The sequence below is a fragment of the Andrographis paniculata genome, unplaced genomic scaffold (assembly GCF_009805555.1).
Source record: "Andrographis paniculata isolate CXL003 unplaced genomic scaffold, ASM980555v1 Contig66END, whole genome shotgun sequence".
NCBI lineage: Eukaryota > Viridiplantae > Streptophyta > Magnoliopsida > Lamiales > Acanthaceae > Andrographis > Andrographis paniculata.
In genome coordinates, this window is record NW_026137602.1 from 603,124 (window position 1) to 614,630 (window position 11,507).

Consider the following 11,507-nt stretch of genomic DNA (forward strand, 5'->3'; position numbering starts at 1 on the left):
TGTTTTCGGAAAGCAAAAGAAGGTCGGTTTCTCCATTTCCTCTCATCGTACACATGGCGTGCTCAATTATATTCACTACGACTTATGGGGACCGTCAAAGGTTCCATCATTTACTGGGAAAAGATACCTTATGACATTGATTGATGATTTTTCCTGGAAAATTTGGGTGTATTTCTTGAGGCGGAAGGATGAAGCTTTCGACACTTTCAAGAAGTGGAAAGCTTTTGTGGAGAATCTTATGGGTAAGAAAATAAATTTCAAGAGAACTGACCATGGCTTAGAATTTTGCAGTGGTGAATTCAATGAATTTTGCGCATCGCATGGTATTATAAGGCATAAGACCTTGCCGAGAAAGCCCTAACAAAATGGCATCGCAGAATGAGTCAATCGAACTTTATTGGAGAGAGCTTGGTGTATGCTTTCGAATGCAGGATTATAGAATCGGCGTGATTTGTGGGCTGAAGCTGTTTCGATGTCGTGCTATTTGGTAAATCGATCTCCACACTCCGATATTGACTTTAAAATCCCAGAAGAAATATGGTCAAGTAATCCGGTCAACTATTCCTCTTTGCATATTTTTGGATGTCCCGCGTACATGCATGTTGACGAAGGAAAATTAGGTCCGAGAGCTTTGAAGTGTATTTTCCTTGGATATTCAACTGAGTCGAAAGGATATCATTTATGGAACGTGGATGGTAAATAACGCAATGTAGTTTTGAGTCGAGATGTTACTTTTGACGAAAAATCAATGTTGTCTTTTGAAAATGGTTCAGCTCCAGGTTTGACGTCCTCGTCAAATGACCAGCAGCAATTTGGAGAGAAGGTGGAGTTGCCAATGATGTTCCGACCACTGGTGATGTTCCTAGCTCTTCCGACCCGCAAGTTGAAGAATCTAGTTCAAGTACCACATTGAATGCTCTGGTGAGACATGATACATACTCAATTGCCAGAGATCGTCCTAGGAGACAAATTCATCCTCCTTCCAGATTTTTAGAGGATTATGTGGTGGCATATGCTCTGTCCGTGGCACAAGAATTCGGTGATGTTGGTGAACCGAAAAATTACGATGAAGCAACTTCTTGTGCCGAATCTCCTAATGGTTTATGCCAATGAAAGAGAAAATTCAAAGTTTCTACAAGAATGGCAATTGGAAACTTGTTGAACTTCCGAAGGGTAGGCGTCCACTACGTTGTAAGTGGATATTCAAGAAAAAAGAAGGCATTTCGGGGGTTGAAGAGCCTCGTTGCAAAGCACGGCTAGTCATCAAGGATTCAATCAGCGTGAAGGTATAGACTTCACTGAAATTTTCTCTCCCGTTGTTCGACATACTTCTATTCGTGTTTTGTTCGGTATTGTTGCTACGTTTGATTTGGAATTGGAGCAACTTGATGTAAAGACGGCTTTTCTTCATGGTGACCTTGAGGAAGAAATCTATATGGAGCAGCCCGAGGGCTTCGTCATTTCCGGAAAGGAAAATTTGGTGTGCAAATTAAAGAAATCGCTTTATGGATTGAAGCAAGCCCTACGGCAGTGGTAAAAAAGGTTTGATTCATTTATGATTAGGAAAAGTTATCCTCGCAACAAGTATGATGACTGTATTTATTTTCAGAAGTTCTCTGACAGTTCATTTTTATACTTGTTGCTTTATGTTGATGACATATTGATTGCCTCACGTAACATGTCTTGTATTGTTAAGTTGAAATCTCAGCTTAGTAATGAGTTTGATATGAAAGAGCTGGGCGTTGCGAAGAAAATTCTTGGGATGGAAATAATTAGAGATAGAAAAGGCGGAAAGTTATTTCTGTCCCAAATGAAGTATGTAGAGAAGGTACTCGATCGATTTAATATGTGATCTTGCAAAGTTGTATCTACACCTTTGGCTGCTCATTTCAGATTGTGCGAAAACTTGAGTCCTTGCTCGGAAGATAAAGTTGAGGACATGGCGAAAATTTCGTACTCAAATGCGGTTGGTAACCTACTATATGCAATGGTTTGCACTAGGCCGGATTTGGCGCATGCCGTAAGTGTTGTGAGCCGTTCTATGCACAATCCGGGAAAGGCTCATTGGAATGCTGTTAAGTGGATTTTGTGATACTTGAAAGGTACATAGCATCTTGGCTTGGTTTTTTTTATAGAAATAAGTGTACTTCATTGGATGTGACCGGTTATGTTGATTCAAATTATGGTGGAGACCTTGATCGCAAACGTTCTCTTTCGGGATATATTTTCACTTTATGTGGCTGTTCTATTTCGTGGAAATCTTCACTTCAGTCGGTTACTGCTTTATCGACCACCGAGGCGGAATATATAGCAACTACCGAAGGAGTAAAAGAGGCGATTTGGCTAAGAGGTCTTGTTATGGCGCTTGGTTACGAGCAAAAGGTTCTTACTGTATTTTGTGATAGCCAAAGTGCAATACATTTGACGAATCGATATCATGAAAGGACCAAACATATTTTTGTGAAGCACCATTTTATTCGAGATACGGTCTTAAAAGGTAAAGTTGTAGTGGACAAAATTCATACGTCCGAGAACCCACTCAAATTCTCTTCAAGGCAAAATTTCCAGAAGTTTCTAGCGGCCTTAGTCATGGGCATGAGTAAGTGGACTTTCCTATTCTGAATTTGATTTTATATATCTTGCCAAATCAGAAGATTTCGGAGATCACGGACGTGACCAAGATGGCAAGGTTGACTTGGCACCAAATCAGTAGAGTCATGGGAGTGATCAATGAGTGATTTCCTAAGATTCCATATCTCTATCCTTCCATATATTGGTGATTTCTATCGATTTGATTTACCTTCCATGTTAGAAAGTCAAAACTTTCCCTTTTGCATAGATATTGATAAGGGGATGCTTTTAGGGGTTGAGAGAAGTTAATCATTCGACTTGTAACATTGAAAACATTCGATTCGTCTAGTGGATTCCTCATCGTCCGTGGTTTTTTTCCCGTTTTGGGTTTTCCACGTAAATCTTGTGTTCTTTGGGTATTTTGCAATATTTTATTTGTGCTTCAATTGTGTTTCGATCCGTTTCCACACTCATCACACCTTTAGGCCATTAAATCCCTAACAGGGGTTTTTCCATGCAAATTTGAGGGAACAAGAGAGATCATCCAGCCCTGTTTTGTTACTCTATTTTTTATCTCAGCACAACATCAATTTTCCAACAGTCGGGAGTAGAAGACAGAGCTGCACCGTCAGAAGGAAATAGAGAGGGCGAGGACGAGGTAAGGAAGGGGACGAACGATCAAAGAGAACTTGAAAGTGAGACAAAGTATAAAACTTAGTATGCTCCCAGAATGTGACATGTTTTGATGCTCATCAAGGTATTGAACTTTATAGGTATGTCTAAATCCCATGTTTATGGTATTCTCTAAACTGGATACACTTCGGTTAAATTCAATGCAAGTAGAAAACATGTTTGACCGTCTATTCTTTTGTGTTGATTATTGCGTCGATTGCATTTTTAACTTAGTACTCTAAACATTCATTTATAAATAGCAATAATTATGTGAACCATAACTTAAAGCATTTTGTCAATTTAGGAAATAAGTCATGAGCCTCACCTTATATGCGAGCCTATCAACAATAATTGCCATTTAGGTCTGGCAAGGTATGTTGTAATAACAATGCTAGATATACTAATAAGTTATTATAGGTATTTTTTTCTAGTGATTAATTTTTTCCTTGAAATTGCATATTGAAAATAAAGATATTGTGTGCTTCCAAAATTCTATTTCTCCTCAAATCATGGAAATGCTATTCTTGCCAGATATTCATGCATTTCTAAAATATTATCAAAGTATCCAAGTAAGTTTTCCTAATTTTAGACATTTGTTACATATGACTTGTTTTTTTTTTCCGACCAATAGTCATGTTTATTTATTAGGTATATATATTTGGCAATTGAATTGTTAAGTTTCCCAATTAATGGTAGTGTTGTTTTTGTCATTTTAGTTAAATTTAGAATGCCCATAATTTTCCTCAAAGTTTACTTCGTCTACTATAGGTGTTAGGCTTTTTGAATTAACAATAAAGAGAAAAGTTTATTAGTAAAAAAATATTGAAAGCATATATCACATTGCTAACACATCAAAGTTTAGATGTGTTTATATACAATTGTATTGTATAAAATAGCTCAACTATGTGACTAACATTGAAGACCATATGGCCTTTTCTCCCCTTCATAATGGAGCTACCCTATACAAGGGGCAATATCCTTCCTTGACCATATGTTTTCGTAACAAAAGATATTTTACGGTGAAGAGATTGCATAGTTTAAAAAGAACTAATAAAAAATAAACCCATGAATCCTCTTTAAGCAACCACGAATTATCCCAAATTAATTATTATGGTTTTGTGGAATACGTTGATGTTGTTTTTCATTCTTGGCCTTCTCTTAATAATTGTTTAGTGTGTTTACTTTAGGTGACTAGGATATATAATATTATTTTATCCGATCTAATCATATATTTACTTTAATACATTAAAATATGTGAGTAAATAAAACCCATTATATACTACATTAATTAAAAATAATGAATTCAACTTTCAAGTGCAATTTTCTACTCATATAAGGTAAGTGCAACAAGATAAAGCTGAAGATGTGCTATTTATCTTATTCACCGACAAGTAAACTTCTTAAATTTAGTTTAAAATTTTCAATAAAGCGAGGAATAAAATTTTATTCACATTCATAATTTGCATTGAAGTAATTTCATTTTTAACATTAAATTCAATTATATTTACACATATTGATACCCACAGGTCAAAAAGTTATTTGAAACCATGTTCTAGAAGTTACTATCCATTCAATGCATATTGGGTACTTATATTATTAAGATCTATAATTTAAATATTTCAGTTTTATCATTATGCAAACTAGAGTTAAAGAAAGTTTTTGTGTACAAATAAATATAAGTTAAACATAAACATGTACAATGTATATTCTCAACAATTTTCGGCCGTCGGCCTTCATTTTTGTAAGTTTTCCAAACTAAACAACTTCATAAGACTAACCACAACTTTTTCATCAAAGTGACTAAGAGAATCAAGATTTGAGTCTAGAATCACGTGTGTTCCGGCTGACTCGACACTTTTATTTAGATCTAGCCACCTATAAAGGTTACATACTCCAACATTTCTTGATTCCGTATGCCTTTATATTACTATACTGCGGGGATTTGGGATATTATGTACTACAAAAAGCTACATTACAGCATGCACAAGGGAACAACCTTGTTTGTTGAACGCTACCACATTTTCTAAACCTCGGCGTATAATAAGAATGCATCTCACGGTTGTCCACGTTCATGCGAGCAAGTGCAACTACCATCACCATTCATTCATCCATGCATCCTCCAATTGAATATCTTCATGAGCTTCTCCAATGGGTAAGTAGAGAAACTAAAGCTTTGTTATATAGCCCACATTGATTGGTATTTCTGCACAAAAAATATACAATGAAACAAATGTTAGTTCCTGCTTGTTGTAGTGTGAAAAAAAAAAAAAAAAAAATTGGAATAAAGAACAAAATCGTAGAAATGCTGTAAAAAAAGATGGAGCAATCAGAGTCCATCTTGTCACAAACTGACCTCAAAATTGTTTGAACTTTGAAATTTATATTAGGAGGATAGCCTTCGAGCCACTCCCGGAAAAACCTTCTAGCCTAAGTGGAATCAAAACAATCTGAATTGTAAGTCTAACAACTTTCATTTGAAATATATTTACAAGCTCTTAAAAGACAAATAACTAGAGGAATAAAATAAAAAAGAAATATAGCAAACAGTAAAAGAACACAACCATAGAGTAAAACTTAAATTCTCGGTTTTAGTTTGGCATATAATATAAGAATAAACCCAAGTAATCTTCAACAATTTTTAAAAAATTTCACTCCAATACAAAATAAATTTTCTAATGAAGGTGAAAATTCTATTAATGTGGATGTCGATGCCAAGGTTTTTAATTCAGTTGAATTTTCTTAATAATTTTAGACCCTAACTCTCACTTTCATCCGTCATGAGGTAAGTTTGGGCTTAACTTAGGTTGGGGCTTAAGCTAATTGGATTGGGCCCAAGGGTTAGATTAATTTGGACACGCCGCGGCATCGCCATGGCGACGCTGTGACAACAATGAAAGATAATCACATTCAATATTTGACTTGTGGCCTTCTTAGTTTATAAGTGCCATGTATAGGAGGTGTATGCATGTTTATCATCTTGTAATTTGGATGAACAATTCAATGGCTTACCTTTATTATAACCCTCGACCAATGTCATACTCAAACCTTTTAAGTGCAGTTGAAACATGGGTAAAGTCCATAAATAAGATTCCTTTCCAAGCATCCTAAAGTGAGAAGATCATCACACCAATATCACCATTTAAGAGAAAATCTAGCATGCAAAACAAGAAAAAAGAAAAAAATTGTTATATCATGATCCAAGTTAATTAATTAAAACTTAGTAAAGTGCCAATGCAATATATGAACAATGTATTGAATTGAACTACCCACCTACAAACCAAAGTGATCGGCACGATATTGTTATCATTGTCAAAATGTTCAACTTCAATAAACTTATCAAGTGAAGCATAAACATCACGACAACCCTTCACATCGAGTTGAAGATCTAGCACATAGATGGCATAAAATAAGAAAGAAATATATATTGCCAAAGAATATAATACCGTATCCAATTAATAAATAATACCATAAAATGACTCCATTCTACTTGATGTATAGTCAATATTGATGCATTCAATATAGTATTTATGGTGCCCTTCATATAGTTGCTTGAAAGCACCGTCCACCGCCATTCCCAGTAAGAAAAGTATTAATAGAATACTTATATACATCTTCAAAGGATTTTTTGTCCCATTCATATTATAATTTTTCTATTTTCTACAAACCGTCATAGATTCTTCAAGTGCTTCACATAGCAGTCGATTCATTTCTCGCACGTCATGTTGTACAAAAGCATCACATTGATCCCAACCAAAGAATCTTGTCAGCTCATTTGTTGCAACACTACTTTCACTATATTGAAGCTTATAAAATAATCTCTAGAGACTTAGGGGAATATTTTTTGTCGGCTCCTCATTATGATTGGTAGGCATTTGATATACCACATAACAAAAATCAAAACTATCAGTTTCATTTCTCAAATTTTGAAATATATAAAGTGAGATGTATGGCTACTATAGGAAAAATGATTTCTGGTCCAAACACCACTTCTAAGAATAATTTTAAGAGACTATGTATGCCATATAAATCTTTTAAATCCCCAACCTACAATCATATACAAAGTTGAACATGGCTACTATAGAAAAATGGATAAAATGGCCAATTTATATTATGAACTATCGGAACCTTAAAAAAGAATTGTTGGAGGTCCGACACACTCCCCCACAACACGGCCCACCCTTTTCAAATTATTCATTTTCCTCCCAGCCCAAGACCCATTCATTGAAACCATACAAAAAATTGTTTGAGATCCAACACTCTCTCTAGGGATGACAATCGGAGGCAAGTTCTATTCCGGATTCCGGACCCGTCCCGACCCAAGTGTTATAGGACGGGTTCTCATACAAAATCTTTTACCCCGGATGCGTCACGGCCCAATTGATTCGCATCCAAATTTTATACCCGGGACGGTTTATGAACTTTAAAAATTTAAACCCGGATAGGCCCAAACATGTTTTGGATTTGATGCCCAAACTTGCTCCGACCCGATTAAGCTTAAATTAATAATTTAAAAAATTCATATTATATATTTTTATTTTATCCTTCTACAATCTTTATTGGTTTTGTATTATATTCAATATTTGAATTTCCATTATATTCATAATTCATCTCTACTCCGCCAGCCCACCCAATGACTCTACACACTCTCAGAACATATGTATAATATTGATTTTTCCCCCAAACCAAATCATTCATTCATTTCATTCATTTTACCTATGGGCTAAGGCGTTTCCCAGATCATTCCCAACTGCTCTCCTTCTCTTTTTCCTTTTCCTTTTGCTGCTGCCAACAAAAAAATCCATCAGAAAACACACACACGAAAAAAGACTACCATTCTAAAAAATGTAAATCAAACTTACATTCCTCTGATTGGCACTTTGGGTGTGAAATTGGACTACGAATACATCCTTAGAAAGAGAGCAAGCGATACTTACGAGTATTAGATCTGAGATTGGGTTTAGAGTATGAATCATATCGCATTTTTTCAAATTTATAGCCTAGCGTTTCCGGTGGATTATTGCTTCATTTTACCCTTCTTTTTCTTATTTCTTTTTTTTTTTGTTTTTTTTTATCTAATTAAAAACATGGCCCTATATAAAAAATATAAAATATATTTTACAAAAAAGTCAAAAAATTAAAAGAAAAATTCAAATACTCATTAAAAAATATAAAAAATCAAATATTTAAATTATATATTTTATATTTTTGACACAATTTTTCTTGCAGCACATAAAAAAAACTCAATTCATTTAAAAATACTGAGTGAATAAAGTATATTTACCAATTATTTTAGTGGGTTTATATAATCTTTTTGTATAATAATATTGACCTTATTACTATATAGTATTCATTGCATTTTTTCATTTATATTATTGTAATGGATTTATACTTCATATATATAGGGAGTAACAAAATTAATTTGAATTTTTTAAAAACTAATTTCTAAAGTTGAGTAATTAAATGTAGTTACCTTTTTAATATGCAATTATAAAATTATTGAGTTTGTTTGTTTAATATTTTAGTTTTAATATAAATATAATATTTTGTGTTAAATTATTAATTTTTATGAGAAAAAAAATATATAAATATTCGCTCCGTTCACCCAAAATAAAATAATTTTTTGTGTTTGGCACAAGGAATAATGTTAAAAATATTAAATATATTATTTTAGGTTGAATGTTGACTTTTTGACTTATAAGAATAATTATGTACTTTTTATTAAATATTTTTAAAGTTTTTTTGTTTTAACTTTTTGACCTTTGTATAAAAAAAATTTTGTATATATTTTTTTTTATTATTTCTAGAGAAATCCAATTGAAAATTGATAATGTATATTGAAAAATCCTCAAAAATTAAATCAAACACATATTTTGTAATTATTATAATATATTAAAATTTAATTTTATATTTAAAATATCACATTAATATATATTTATATTACATTAAATAACTATTTTAATTTAAAATTTTATTATTCAAAACTAAAATTATAACCAAAGCACAAACGTGTAAACACATACATAAATATTTAAAAAATTATATTTATTACTTTTCTTTTAGTTTCATATCCAAACAATTAATTTTTGTTTCATGTGTACAGAATTAGTTGATTCCAACAACTCCATATTTTTTATTTATTTTGTTTTCAAATTTGCCATACCATTTAAAAATAAACTTTTTTAAGGTAACTACATTAGAGTTCGGCACAGTTTCATTTGATGATTTCTGCAAAAAATGAGGTATAGTGAAGCACCGCACTGTATGACACACACCACAGCAAAATGGGATTGCAAAGCGAATGAACCAATAGATCTTCATCAACTGCAATTGACTTAAAGACTCCTCAAGAGGTATGGTCCAGTAAACCCTCTGAAAACTCTAATCTAAGAATATTTGGATGTCCTGCATACACTCACGTGAATGATGGTAAGTTGGAGCCGAGGGCGGTAAAATGTATATTTCTAGGGTATGCAACAGGGGTAAAAGGTTATCGATTGTGGTGTACAGAATGTAAAAATCTTGGTAAATTTCTTATTAGCAGAGATGTAACCTTTGATGAATCTGTCGTGCTTGATCAGAGTAGAGGTTATGAAAGTATTGCAGGTACAAAAGATTGTGGTGCTGACCAGAGGGTGGAGTTTGAGACTCCTGACAGAGTTGTGTTAGAGGAAGGGTGGCAGGATAATACTATTGATCAATCAAATCAACCCAATCAGTCAAAACCTCAAGGGAAACCGGTTGAGAAGGAAGCTGATGACGCTGGTATTGGAGTTGAAGATTCCATAGTAGCAAGAAAGGGAAAAAGAAATATTCAGAAACAAGCTAAGTTTGCAGGATATGTCAATACATGTGACATGAATTCAGTGGCTTATGCATTGGCGATTGGTGAAGATCTTGGCTCTGATGAGCCAAATACATATAAAGAAGTTGTGGCGAGTAAAGATGCAGAAAACTGGATTATAGCAATGAATAAAGAGATGCAATCTGTTGAAAAGAACAAGACTTGGGATCTTGTTGCACCACCAAAATGAGTGAAGTCTTTAAAAGAAATGAGGAAATTCCTGATGTTGAACCTGCTAGGTTCAAGGCGAGACTGGTGGCAAAAGGGTTCTCACAAAAGGAAGGAATCGATTATCATGAAGTCTTTTCTCCTGTGGTGAAACACAAAACCATCCGGATTCTTTTGGCAATGGTGGGTGCTTTTGATCTGGAGCTGGAGTAGCTTGATGTAAAAACAACATTCCTTTATAGTAATCTAGAAGAATGGATTTACATGTCTCAACCGGAGGGGTTCAACAGTTCTAAAGGGGACTAGGTATGCTTGTTAAAGAAATCTCTATATGGCATGAAACAGTCTCCGAGGCAGTGGTATAAGAGATTTGATTCTTTCATGGTGTCTAATGGTTATACTCGTAATCAGTTTGATAACTGTGTTTACTCGAAGAAAGTTTCTAGTGATTCATTTGTGTATCTACTGTTGTATGTGGATGATATGTTAATTGCAGCTAAAAACATGGTTGTAATTAATGACTTGAAGGCTCTACTGAAGGGTGAATTTGAGATGAAGGATTTGGGTGCGGCAAAGAAAATACTGGGTATGGAGATCTGGTGTGATAGAGAAGCAGGACGGCTATAGGTTTCTCAAGAAAAGTATATTGAGAAAGTTTTGCAGGCATTCTCTATTGATCAGTCCAAACCGGTAAGTAAACTTGATCGAAGCACTATACCGGCTACAGATGAAGAGGTTAGCTACATGAAGACGATTCCATATTCAAGTGCAGTTGGAAGTCTTATGTATGCGATGGTATGTACGAGACCGGATCTCGCTTATGCGGTTAGTGTGGTGAGCAAGTTTATGGCTAATCCGGGTAAAGCTCACTGGGGAGCTGTAAAGTGGATCTTGCAATATTTGAAAGGAGTGTCTGATATTTGTTTGGTATATAATGATAAAGGCCATGGTGATGGTCTTGTTGGCTATGCAAACTCTGATTACGGGGTGACTTGGTGAAACAAATATCACTGACTTGCTTTATCTTCACTCTGTTTGGATATGTAGTCAGTTGGAAGTCTACTTTACAACCTGCGGTTGCACTGTCGACGACTAAGGCGGAATACATGTCAATGACTGAAGGTATTAAGGAGGGTATCTGATTACATGGTCTGGTGCAGACTTTGGGTCTGAAGGTGGAAAACGGGTGTTATTCTGTGATAATCATAGTGCTTTGAGTTTAGCTAAAAATCCAGTGTATCATGAGAGAACCAAA